Source organism: Odontesthes bonariensis, chromosome 2 (assembly GCF_027942865.1).
Source record: "Odontesthes bonariensis isolate fOdoBon6 chromosome 2, fOdoBon6.hap1, whole genome shotgun sequence".
NCBI lineage: Eukaryota > Metazoa > Chordata > Actinopteri > Atheriniformes > Atherinopsidae > Odontesthes > Odontesthes bonariensis.
In genome coordinates this window covers 25771580-25785521 of record NC_134507.1, presented here as the reverse complement: position 1 = coordinate 25785521, position 13942 = coordinate 25771580, and positions in this window count along the sequence as shown.

Sequence of the window (13942 nt, the reverse complement as noted above, 5' to 3'; positions counted from 1 at the left end):
AAAGACTGAGGTGCTCCATTAAAAACCAAGGAACATTGCAAAAGAAATCCCCCACAGCCCGACTCACCGGAATACTTTTCTGGGTTTGGGGGACTGACGTCACGGGATGGAGGAAGCTGGTGGGGCGTCGAAGGAATGGAAGGCGGGGCAATTGCGCCCCCTGTAGGCGAAGGAGACTGGGCCGGCTGCGACTTCAAAAACATGGTGGTTATTTGGTCAAGATGCTGGCGCATCTCTTCCTGCTGTTCAAAGAATGTGCGAAGCATGTTATCATGTGACTGGAGTATTTGCTTCTGGTCTGCAATGGAACTTCTGAGCAACTCTGTGGGGTCTTGTTGGCCTGAGTGTTCTGTCATGGTTTTGTTTTAGTTTTCTGACCCACGTACAGAGTAAACTCAGGAGAACGATAGCAGTTCAAAAAAAGGTTTATTCTTTCTTTCCAAAGTGAGTGTAGGAATGAAGATACTTTGAGTTCAGGTATCACGGCTGGACCTCCAGTGGGCTCGGGATGAAGTCCTCTGGGAAAGGAAGGGGCTGAGGGATTCCAGATGGGTTATTGGGTTCTTGGGTTCTCAGGTGGCGGCAGATCGTTCCTTCCAGGATCGAGGAGGTGAGCGGAGGAGAGCGGACAGGGTTTGACCAGGCAGTGAGGCGGAAGCTTTGAGTCTTAGGTCCTGGCTTGGTCTGGACTGAAACTCTGGAGCTGGAGACGACTGTAGAAAACAGGCTTGGCACTTAAGGAGCTCAGGATACCTTGGGGAACAATAGCAAAGACACAACTGTAAGTAGTCAGAAGGCATGAAAACTTGGACTAAGAACTTGTAAGTTCAGGCTTGAAGTTACCACGTGTGGCAAACACTCAGGCGCCGAAGGGCCGGCAGCATGCTGCTTAAATGCTCCCCAGTAATGAGGAGTAATTGACCCCAGGTGCGCCTGATGGAACTCCTGCCCGTCTCCTGGCGCCACCTACAGGAAGGAAAGAGAACCCACTTCCAAAACCCCAACAGCCACTCTGTTGAGCATGCTTGTTGCATTGGTTTTGTTCACACATACCACGCTTAAAGCAGCCTATATGTTTTGCCAATAGTAATATTCAAGTGAGACTGTGGTTGTCAAGGCGTTTTGTTCCAGCACAAGCACATCAAGGTCTAAGGTCGGTGACTTGCAGTATGACAGCTGCAAAAGTAAAAGCCTTTTAAAAAGAAGAAAAATAAAAAGATCCTAAAAGTGGCAAGCAAAAAAACAGTTTATGATTTAACAGACTTTCCAAATTATCCCATACATTTAGTACTCTAGCAGCACTTGTGCATCGATCATGCATTATTTACAAGCGTCACTAAAATATTCATGCATCTACAGCAATTAAACAGACTGTGTTACACCTCTATATTACGGAGCATTACTCTGAATTTGCTCCACGATTTCTGGATGTAGTGTTTTGCATATTGCTGAACCTCTGCCCTTCTTGAACTCTGAGAGACTCTGCCTCTCTAAGGTGCTCTTTGTATACCCTATCATATTATTGACCAGTTGCAACATGTTGCTCTAACTGTTTCTTTTTGGTAACACTTATTTTTCCAGCTTTGCCCCCTTCCAATTTTTTTGTAAACTTGAGAATAGCTATTGTGTTTTTTCTGAAATACTAAGATTAAAGTCTCACCTTTAACATTTGTATTCTATGCTCTCCTGTGAATACAATCTTGGTTTAAGATATTTGAAAATAAATGGTTTCTGTTTTTAATGTACATTTTACACAGCATCCCAACAGTTTTAGAATTTGGATCTTATCTTAAAATTCTAAGTTTAGTTTATATTTGATAGGGTAAAAGCAAGATATCTTTTCCTGAATCCCGCCATGTCTGAGCATCGGGCAGCATTTTAAAAATCACAGAGCTCCGTATCTGAGTGAGAGTATCTCTCTTAGTAAGTGAACAATGTGATGTTGAGATGCTGAGCAGAATTTCATTTGACAGTTGAGTTGGCGTCTGTCTTTTTTAACTAAAAGTTACTTGTGGATTGATTATGGTTCACTAATACAGGCACAAATTAAACCACTGGTTTTGAGGTTTATGACATAGAGGAGCTATGGAATGTGATATGAGAGTCCCCAGGTTCCTATGTAAATAAACGTGGAGAGAAAAAGACTGCTATTTCATTGAGAAATAGGACATAAAGAAAACAAACAGAATTGCCGGTCAAATCAACAAGAAATTAGCCTAAAAATTTGGTTGACTTCAGTGGCGGCTCCTGACATTTTTTTTAGGTAGTGTAATTTCGAGTCTGTGAAAGCTGCATCAGAGTGTGCTGTGTGAAGCTGAACCGATTGCACTGATGCAAACCTGTTATGTTCCCACACAGGAAATAAAATGTCCAATCGTCCAGAAACTCCTTGTCTTCCTTAAATAAACACAACGCAGAGTCGAGGAGTTATTTGGTCTGCCAAATAACCAAAGTGACTCTGCAATTTCCCCCTGTTATGTCCATAAGTACCATAAAAGGTATATTTGTCTAGGTAGCGTAATTTATTGTAATTATTTTTAATTATTTTTTGTTATTTTTTTGCATAATTTGCCAATCAGTTAATATTACACCATAACCATTATTTATTTATTTTCCTCATATTGTTCCAGGATTCTATGAAATAAGTAAACACATAAGCTCTTAATGATAAGATTCATTCAATTTTCATTCTAAAGAATGTAATTAAAATGACAACATATAAATCCAAGTCAAGTGTTTTTTGAAGTTTTGGAAAATATGACTTAGAAAAGCATAACCAATTGTCAAACATGGTTAAGTGCAGCTTACTTATGTGAGATTTCTCTCTTTTTAAATATAATACTGCACCATTAACAATGGCATTATGCATTCTGCTATCATTGTCAACATTATATAAAAGATTTAAATCTTTTATATAATCTTTTATATAAATATTACAAGTCAATGACTGAGCACAAAAGGGTAAGTTATTTAGCTACATCAAATACTACCTGGAAAAATACCAGGGTTGGTGGAGGCCTGGGTTTCATCTTTGCCTCGCAAGGCTAGCCCGAAAATCCCGCAAAATTCTTCCAAACTTCCTTCTCCGCATTAGTACGACGACTAAAGGGTACTTCTTTCAGAAACACTACCGTATTGTTGCACTCGACACTCGCCATCTTCTTCGTAGAATGTTCATGGTCCCGCGCAGCAACAGACATATGACGAAAGCACGTTGTGCGTCGTTTGTGCGAGCACATAAACCCTCATAGAAAATGCATTGGGAGCAGGATTTTTGAAAAAAACTGACGCACCATTCATGTCATTGGGAGCTTCCTGGTGCAAATTCGACCCTGACAGAAATCGCCCCAAATGGGCGTGGCAACACCAGGAGCGACCTTAATCTGATTGGACAATAACATATACAACCAGATTGCCTACAGTAGATCAGTCCCATCTTAGCAACTAGATTAAAAAAAACAAACAAAAAAAACCTCCGTGTTTGGTAGTGCGTCGCACAAATCGCCCCTATGGAGGAGCCGCCGCTGGTTGACTTACTGTTGAAATGCGGTTTTAGAAATCTTTTCACCCAGAGTGCTGTGAAGACACCACAGTGAACATTAGGTGGTTATTAAAAAAATGCTCTCATTCTGGAATGAGAGCACATAAAGGTATTGGAATGATATCCTACTCTTCTATACTTACTCAAGGCAATATATCCAGACATTAAAGTCCATCTGCACCCTCCCACCACAAAGCTTCAAACCATCTGAGTGTGTCCTTGTGTCAACGGAACATGACTGACTTAATATTTCACCTGCTCGCCTTTGAACGGGAAAGATGTGCGCTACAATGTCGTCTGACCTCCTCATCTCAACTTCTCCTCAAAAGTAAAAGTTGTGGACAAAGATGTCTTCAAAACTGTCAAACAGACTTTTGCTCAGGATACTTGAATTCTGTAAAGAGTCCTTCTTCATTGCAGAAAACACTCATTCTTCCTTCCTTACATTTGCTTTGAACAATTAAGTCATTTTTATCTGCATTTATATTCATTTTTCAAGTGCATATCATACTCCACAGGAATTTACTTTTTGACTTTGACTTGATGAACCCTTTTGCCAGTAACAGCTTCCTGAAATGTTTGCCCTATAATTGGTACATAAAGGTTCTCAGAGCGCTGCTCATTGCTCCTCAGAGTAAGTACTGTAAGAACTTTACTGTAAGAACTGCTGTTAGTCTTAGGATTGATGCTTTGCTTGCAATGAATTTGAGACATATTGAAATTCTAGGCCAATTATGATGCAGCGATTGTAGGGAATTATTTGTGATCTCGACAAGCAAGCATCATCTTCTAAAGGTTTTGCATTATACTGAAGCCAAAGACATAATAAAGTCACATATTCTCTGTGAATGGAGCCTGTGATGGAGAAAAAAAAAAGCAGCCTTGTCATAGCAGCCCAAATGGTCCATCTTAAAGACATCCACTAGATTATAGTAATTATTACTCCTTATAACGCAGGATATTCATTCAGAGATTACTTTCTTATATGCTTCCCTTCTTCAATGACAAACTTTAAAACCCTATCCTTCAAAAGTGAATAATGCAGTATTTGTTGGTTTGCCTTTGTCTTGAGATAATAAAACATTTTTATATGTCTATGTGGAAGAACGTATTGGTTTTCTGTGCCAATACAAATACAATATGGGTATACAAAAATTGAGAATGTGAACTTTGTCCAGAACTCTTCCAACACAAAATGCATTTTCAAGATATACCATAAGTCATCTGTGGAGGAAAGGCATGAGGGGTCCGTGTGTGAGCGGAATCTAAAGTAGTGCTGATCAGAATCCAGCTGTAGATTCAATCAGCTCAAAGCTGTGATGTGTTATAAGAAGTGGCAACTTGGACTGAATTGATTTCAAAGGTTGCATCTTTGTGTGTGCCTGTGTGGGTGTGTCACATCCTCAGCTTGCAAAGTCCTGGTTACATCAGAATAATGATGGCAATGGATACAACAGTGACTGATTAAATGTACAATACATTCTGATTGCAATCATGTGACCTCACACTGTCGCACATGGGCAGAAGTACCATCATTATTATCTTATTATTTAGGAGTCAATGATATTGTTTTGAAATGATTTAGAGAAAGGGCTGTGGAGGGCTTTTGGTTGGTTTTTAGCTCGTTCTTATTTGATCAAATCTTTTTTTTCAATTTTTTTCTGCAGGTCAATCGTCATTCAAGGTCCAAAGATCCCCATCTAGGCAATCCTGATGAATCTGAGCAATTTCGCTATTGACATCTCAAGGCAAACGCTTTATTGACACCAACCAAGAAGAATCCAAGAAGGCACACATTAGCTCATTTGGACGAAAGAGAAGGATATTGCTCATCAGAACTGTCGCTGAACAAGCAAAGATAAATGTGTTTGGATATGTTGGCATTGCTCGTTTTAGCATATTGAAACAGTGGGACCGGCAACCTCATCAAACACAGCATTATTAGAGACAAGAAATACAAAATTGTTACTCCTAGCTGCCACTTGGTCAAACACCCTTTGCATCGATTTTCAATGCAGTGGGTACCCCATTTCACTCACTTTCTGAAACACAGGGAACTGCTGCGTTTTGCCAGTTATCCTTCTGCTGTGTCAAAAGGTGATTATCTGGGGGTACCCTCTACATTCAAAACCTTGTACTTGTTAAGCATTAGATGAGCATTAGGTCAACCCAACGATACAGTAATCTGTGAAGGGAATGGAACAGTGAAATCAAGAAAAACTAACTATATCTCATCAGAAGAAAGGGAATAGTCCAAATATGAAAAAAAACTGCTTCTGTGACCATAAATAAAGGCTTTAAGAAAATAATTTTGGGCATGTTAATTAATAAAAAGCATATATTTAGCACAATGTCCTCACATCTACTTGTCAGTTGTTGTTTTTTTTCCTGTCAGCAGAAAATTGTTGGCCAAAAAATATCCCCAAATGACTCATTGTGTATATTTGGCGCACCAGTAGATTGCTTTAATGCAAAGGATTTAACATAATTACTGCAAAAATGTCTCACCAAGATATACAACCGATGAAACTGAGTGTCACACTGTGTGTGTTGTTTGTCTGTCTGTGTATGGTTTCTATCTACAGCAGATGGGTGCCAGCTGTCAGTCATTCAGATAACTGGGTTGACCACAAACACACACAGGACCACCCAGGGCCAATTATTCAGTGTGTGTTTCTGTGTGCGTGAGAGGGTGAGATGGAGAGAAGCCAGTTGTTTTCCATCCAGCACAAGTCACCGGCCCTCACCCTGAGCCATCCATCACTGGACAGATAAAGATAGAGATCTGGCCAAACATATAAAGAGACAGAGACAGTCAAGGGCTACTAAATGGTTGGACAGAAGGAGATGGTAAAAGAGAAGGGAGAGTATGAGAAAGAGACTCAAAGCCAAACACTGAGTGAAGTTACACAATAGTTAAACAGAAGAAAACAATAAAAGAGGAGATTGAGAAAGAACTGTTTGTTTACACTGTCCTCCTTCAATTTAGGGACATGCATTCCTTCCCATGAACCATTTTAATAACTGCACATCAATTGTTTTATTATAAAGAGGTCAAATAACAAGATTCCCTTTGAGGCCAAGCCGTAAATCTTTTCTCATTTGGGTGTTATGCTCCAGCTGGTGCCTGCAGAAAACCATTAATGCTGAAAATGGGCAAAAATCTTACTGTTCACACTATCTGTAACACTGCCCAATATATTTTTGGCCTTCAGAATGAAAAAAAAAAATCAAGCCTTGGTGGAGCTGGAGTGAAACGTTTAAATTACATTCACATTTAAATCTGCGGAAACCACAGATGCAAAGAATCTGGAGTCAGAACCAACTGGAGTCACTTTCACCTGGTTACTTACTGCACTGACGCACCTCCAAACAGGAAAAAACACACTGACATTATATGTATCAGTGGTTGTTTGACACCTGAAATCACATTGTTAGAAGTTTTTGGACTTCTCTGAATGGTTAAAAAGGTTTAGGTGCTCTTTTTACTTGTGAAGACTCTGCTATGTACGAGCAGAAGCAAAGCATTACCTGTGACAGAACATTTAATCCAGAATTAATATATAAAGTAAGATACAGGTGGATGGGTCGATTCTGAACACATGAGTATCAGCATGAAATGATCAGTTGCTTCAGCAAGCAACCCAAAATGCTGTTTCCTGGTATGACTGCACTCGTTTGTTTTAATCATAAATAATAATAAAGAGAAAAAAGATTTGAAGCTTTTGGCCTGTGTTATCCAACTTACTGGGACTTCCTGGGGTTTTGGATGAAGAAAGATCACATGCTTGAGAAAATAAACTAACCAATACATAAAGGCTTACATATACATATATACTAGGGCTGGGCGAGTTAACTCGTTATTATCGCGTCAATTATTTAACGCCGATAAATATTTTATCGTGTATTAACGCATTTAAAAATAAATAAAAAATGGCGGGGGGGCTTTTGTGCGAGGGGGAACGACACGCAGCACAGGGCTGTCCAATGCGGGCCACGAAACGGGGCCAGCTACAGCGAGGACTGCAGCCTCTAGTACATGGGGCGCCTGCTCAACCCACAACGCCACGGACCACCCCTGTTTTATTATTTATGTTATTATTGTAAAAGTCTGTTGCTCACAGGCTTTTATTTTGTAAAAGTCTGTTGCTGTCTGCTGCGGAACCGGAAAAGAAAGTAATTGGCGGATCCACCAATCATGGAGAAGGGTACGGAACTTTTACTCGGCCATTTTCATTTTAAAGTTCTTCCAGACGGCGGAGTCGACAGAACCAAAGTCATCTGTAAACACTGCCAAGTTGAATTGTCTTCTCACCGTAGTAGTTCCAGTCTAAAATATCACTTAAAGGCAAACACACACAACTGATAGCAGCAAGTCATTCAAGGAAACAGACAGTGGAGCGAGGCTTCTACATAAAAACTACAGAAAGATGCTGGATGTTAAAAGTGTGTTTGCACAACAAATGTTATGGCACTTTCATTCATATGGCCGCACATTTAAAATAAAACTAAATGCTAAAAGCTATACACTACTTTTGAATTCATTTTTGTATTTTGTGTACAAATGCGATTAATTGTATTTAATCAGGGAAATCATGTGATTAATTAGATTAAAAATTTTAATCGTTGCCCAGCCCCAATATATACATATATGCTGCTGTGATGTGTGATCCATACTTTCAGTATGTGATAAATCAAGCAGGACGGACTTTTTGTACATGTTGCGCAAACAATTTCCAAAGTGAGAAGTACATTTGTTAGGAGGATAACTGCACCTTACCTAAGAGAAAAATAGCACAGAAGTAAATAAATCTCAATGAAGCCAAACATGTTACACATAAACAACAGTGAAATAATAACTATAGGTTGTAAGAAGCTACCTAAACTTACCTATTTTCAGCTACATTTTATAAATATTACATGTTAATGTGAGCCCTGATTTGTATTTCGTTATCTATCCGTCATCAAAGAAAACAATATCCAGTGTTTATGTAATGCTGACCTCTTTATATCTTAAAGGGCATTTGGGCCCTGTCACATTTTCTTCACCCGTCTGTTAAAATGTTTAAAACTGCTTATGGAAGACAGGTCTTACGCCTCTCAGGCAAACTGACTTCAGGTAAATGGGCGACATCATGTTTTTACATCCTCTATCACGCCTCATGAAGCTTGAAAACATTATCAACTTCCGATTCGATTTTCCAATTGACACTCGTGCCGTTCTGGCATTTTTCCTTTAGCAGTTGCTGCCTGACATTTTCTCAAAGTCGCTGGCAGCAGTGAGAGGGTTGAATGCTAATCATTTCCACGCTGTGCTGGGATAGTCTGCATCTTGCAGAAAATGTTGACACGAAGATGAATTTTAATGGTTGATAATGCCTAGAAATGGCTGCTACTTCCCTGTGAGCTGCATGCTTTGTCTGTTCGCAGGTAATGCTTCTTCCAGGGCCTGCACTCTTATTCACAGAGGAGAACTCTAATGATTTTACATGGTCCTGTCATCTGATCAGTGGCCTGTGGCAGGCTCATGTACCCAACATTGCCATTTTTATTTATATACTTATTTGTGCCCATGTGAGTGTGTGAGAGGGAGTGCGTCTCCTTATGAGGATATACATGGCAGCTTCATAACTCAGTCAATTCCACAGTGGGTGGTTGTGTTAGGCTATTGTGTTACAAAGATGACAAATCGCTAACTCACTGCACGCTAATTGTCCCTCGAGTCTTTGACTACAAGTGCTTGTTGTGAGCTAATTGTCACCCAAAGGGAATGCACATATTCACTGAAGTGAGCTGAAACAGTATGCATGCAGTTGAAAGACAGTTATTAAAAGCAGATTCGTGATACATTTAGATTACCTGAAGAATCTTCAGCCAACGAGGGATCTCAAATTGTTCAAAGCTGTTGGTGCAAAGTATTTGGTTTGGATGTGTTCACCCTCACAAATTAATTGAAGCTGGGGTCAACTGAACACTTTCAACTAATTTGCACTCTCATTCCAGACATCTAAAGTGGCAATTAAGTGGAGCCCATTGGGAGCTGCCTCTTGGGAAGGTGGAGCAGTTGACTTCAATACTTTGTGCAAACAAACGCATCTTGTCCTTAATACTACTCTCAATATGCATGATGCATGTTTATATCTGCCTCTTCACTCTTGGTTTACATCACAGGTAGAAATTCTGCATGAATTGTAAATAAACAGATACTTTATTTATTTGGCCTTCAAAGGAATGAAGTGGTTGATGCTTTACCTTTCTTGTTTGTTTCTTTCTATTGATCTTTATTTTCCTTTTGCTAAAGATATACAGAGTTATGATTACGAGTTAAGACTTTAATTAACGTTTATTCCATCACTATAATAATTTCAGTTTTATTCAAAGTATGGCGTTCGCCCATAAAGCATAAGAAGAACGATGCACATTGCAACTGTCAGAAAAGGATGGGAGATTTTTGTTGTTGTAACTGGTTGCTCTAATGTCACTAATCCATGACTGTCACATAAATATAAGAATGAGCACACCTATTTGCCGTTCAAGTAAGAAAAATCATTGGCCTGGCTCTACAGCCTGTGTCAGTCATGTTGATGAACCATCCAGCCATTTTCCTTACCCCCTTAGTCCAATTCAGGAGGGCTGGAGCCAATCCCAACTGCCACCGAGCGAAAGGCAGGATACACCCTGGAGAGGTCCCCGTCCATCACAGGGCCACACAGCAACAAAAAACCAGAGAATGGTCACGTTCATGGGGTTTTCCCCATGTTTTTAGTTTTATGTTTTATCATGTTTCAGGTTGTTTATGTCTTGGTTTTTGAGTTCATGTTTAGTTTTAGTTTTGCCATTGTATTCCTCACCTTTTCTGTTTGCTCATCCACCTTCAGTCACGTCACCTGTATTCATTGTCCCCAGCTGCACTCATTTTTCAATCACTCCCAGTTCAGTATTTAGTTTCCAGGTTTCCCCTTTCATTTTGTGAAATCCTCTTTCTGTTTTTCACCCCTCATGCCACGCCACGTTAAAGATAAGTGGGTTTTCATGCCATGTCTAGTCATTTGTTTTTGTTTTTTTTTGTTAACTGATTTTTTATTTGACATATACATACATACATACATACATACATACATACATACATACATAAAAAACTCAACTAACACAGAGGAGGTGTATATTATATGTAGTTATAATTGCTTAAAGATTTAATAAAAATAAATAAATAAATAAGAAAACAAAAATAAAATAAGAAAAACAAGAACATAGAGGTAACTAGAGTCCTGGCATTGCTTGTACTAATAATGACCATCTTTTATCAAACATGTCTGTTTTTTTTAAGTATTTTTTGGGGGCTTTTAATGCCTTTAATGATAGGACAGTGTGAGAGAGACAGGAAGCAGGGGGCAGAGAGAGATGGGGAAGACACGCAGCACAGGGCCGCCCGGTGCGGGAGTCGAGCTGGGGCCAGCTGCATCGAGGACTGTAGCCTCTGTACATGGGGCTGCTGCTTAACCCACTACGCCACCGACCGCCCCCCAAAACATGTCTGTTTTCAACTGTAGTCTTGCTGTGATTTTTTTTCCATGATAAACACATTTTTTTACCCTGTCTCTCCATTGCATCATGCTTGGAGGCTGTGGTTTCAACGAGGAAGCTGTTATGGTCTTCTTTGCGATCAGCAGCAGGATTCTCAGTAAATATTTAGAGCTCTTATCTGTCATACTGCCAGGGATTATACCCAAAATGTAAAGTGCTGGTTCCAGATGGAGGTTAATGCCCATAATCTGTTTAATTTCCTTTTGAATATTCTTCCAAAAATCCTGTATTTTTGGGCAATCCAAGAATATATGAGTGGAGTCACCCACTGCTCCACACTCCCTCCAACATAAATCAGTTGTATTGCTGTATTTCGATGTAATGAACGGAGTGTAAAAGTAACGCATTTTCACTTTCCAATCGAATTCCCTCCATGTTGGACTATTAGTTAGTTTGTGTCCCTCTTTAAATGTTTCCTCCCACTCTTCTTCTGATATTATGATATTCGCTTCCAGTTCCCATTTTTCTTTGATATCCAAGTTGTTATTATTGCATTTGTTTTGTTTTTGCCATAGTCATGTTCATGTTTCGTCCCACAGCTCAGTTTTTTTCGCGCCGTTTGTTAAACTTGTAATAATAATAGTTCCCAGTTTGCTTCTCACCTCTGGAGTCCGCATCCGTGTCCTGCCAACCCGCATCCTGACAAGAATCACCAGTTAACCTAACATATATGTGGGAGGAACACTCACAGGGGGAGAACATGCAAACTCAACACAGAAAGGCTCCAGCCACAGTGCCAGCCACCTCAGCACAGTGCTGCAGGAAGGTGGGATGAGCCCACAAGCTCATGGTAATACTAAACTAGGGTTTTCAAATGCTAACTGAGGGCGAGATTTTGTTACTTTTCAGACCTGAGGTCCGTTTCACGAAGCAGGTTTAGTGAAAACTCTGAGTAGGTTAACCCTGAAATGAGGGAAACCCTGAGTTTTCCGTTTCACAAAGGGAGGTAACTCAACCCCGAGAAAGAGGGGTAACTCTAGCATGTTTCACAAAGAGAGGTAACTTAACCTCTCGGTCAGTTACCGTAGTAACAGACTCTCTGAACCTAACCTGGTCGGGACCAGGTTTTATTCAAGAAACCTCGAGTTTCTTTCTGTCTCCGCCCTCTTTCAACCACACACGCCATTTGATTTCCTCTTTCATTCAGTCAGCAGAGCGAGTTCTTCTACTTCTAGAAGTCCATTAGGCACAGTAGGAGGCAACTTTTTTCACGAACATGGCATGTCCTTTGACAACGATCCCATGGATGAAGGTGCAGCATTATTGCGCAGAGAAATAAATATTCGTCGGAGATGGTTATCAGACCGACATAGATGTTTTTGCATTTACAGACAATTATCTTTTTGAGCGGCACCATCATAATTTTGTTTGGACAAAAGACATAAAAGACAAACAAATATTTGTATGAATAGGCTTAAAAAAAGATATATATATAGGCCTATTATATTTTATAAAGACACTTGTGTCTTGGGGGTGGACTCCCTCAGCCACTGCCCTCCCATTAGAGGTGGCGGTGCTGGGCACCACCCGTTTTACGGGAATCTGCCTTCTTTCTGTTGGCTCAGTAGAAGTCTATGTTAGTTTAAATAGGCATAAGTATTTAACAGAACATGGTATAGATGAGAAGACATAGTTTATGTGTGTGAAAACAGCATTATGTTGGGGATAAAATAACTGCACAGTCAAATAGCCACTTAATATTTATTTTACATTGTAAAACATGATCAAAATGAGGTACCTCCATGCCGAGGTCTCACCTGTTTGAACAATGTTTTTATATTTCATCTTAAACTGCTGCCAAGAGCGCTTCTCCCCCGCGAGATTGCACCTAAATGAAATAAATGAATGGGCTACCATTCAAGCAGTTTTCCCTGTAATATCGTGATTGCAAAGGACTACATTTAAACTTACACTTTTGCTGCTGCAACGGTGTTGCACTTATTTCTAAAAACGTATTGAAAAAAAACGTAGCCCCTCCTCTTCCCCGTTGCCATGGTGACTCGTCGAATCGGGGCTCCATTGATGCTGGCTTTTTAAAGTTGTGGCGCACACGCAAAACTCAAGGTGAACCTACTCAGAGTTGATTAAACTCACTCAAATCAGCATTTCTGGAACCAAAAACTCAGGCTTTTCTATCTCAGAGTAGATCAACTCAGAGGTCAGGAATAGACTCAGAGTATGTTGAACCTGCTTTGTGAAACGGACCCCAGATCATCAAATATTCTTAAAAAAAAGCAACAACTCTAAAAGCTTTTAGGTCAAACGTCTCAAATACTAACCGGCAAAAGCAAAGTCTGTCCCCACGCTGCACTTCTCAAGAAAACGTATCAGACATTTTTCTGCTTCCAACTTTCATCTTCCATGTAAATATAGATTCATTCACAACAGAGATTGTTGAACTGATGCGGATGTTGACTTTGTCAGATGATGCGACATTAGTTTATCAGAGTCGAGCAGCAGTCTTGAGAGGCTTTGATCGTGGCTGTGGATTGACATGTAGGCTAATGCTTTTCAGTCACAATTTCAGAGTCATTTTACCATCTGCCATAAAAAAAGAGAAAAACATGTGACTGAGAGCAGCTTTATTAAGATTTCAGCGGTAATAACATACAGCATTTTTTAGCACAGAGGAGGAAAGAGGCAAGCAGATGCAAATCACTGACACAATGCAGAATGTAAATATGATTTGATGATGCCGTTGAAATGCTAATCAGACAATGAAGTCATCTGATGACATATTTTTTATTTTTAGAGCAGGCTTTAGCTACATTCCATTGGAAAAAAGTCTTATAGACTTTCACCGACTGTCACTCTCCT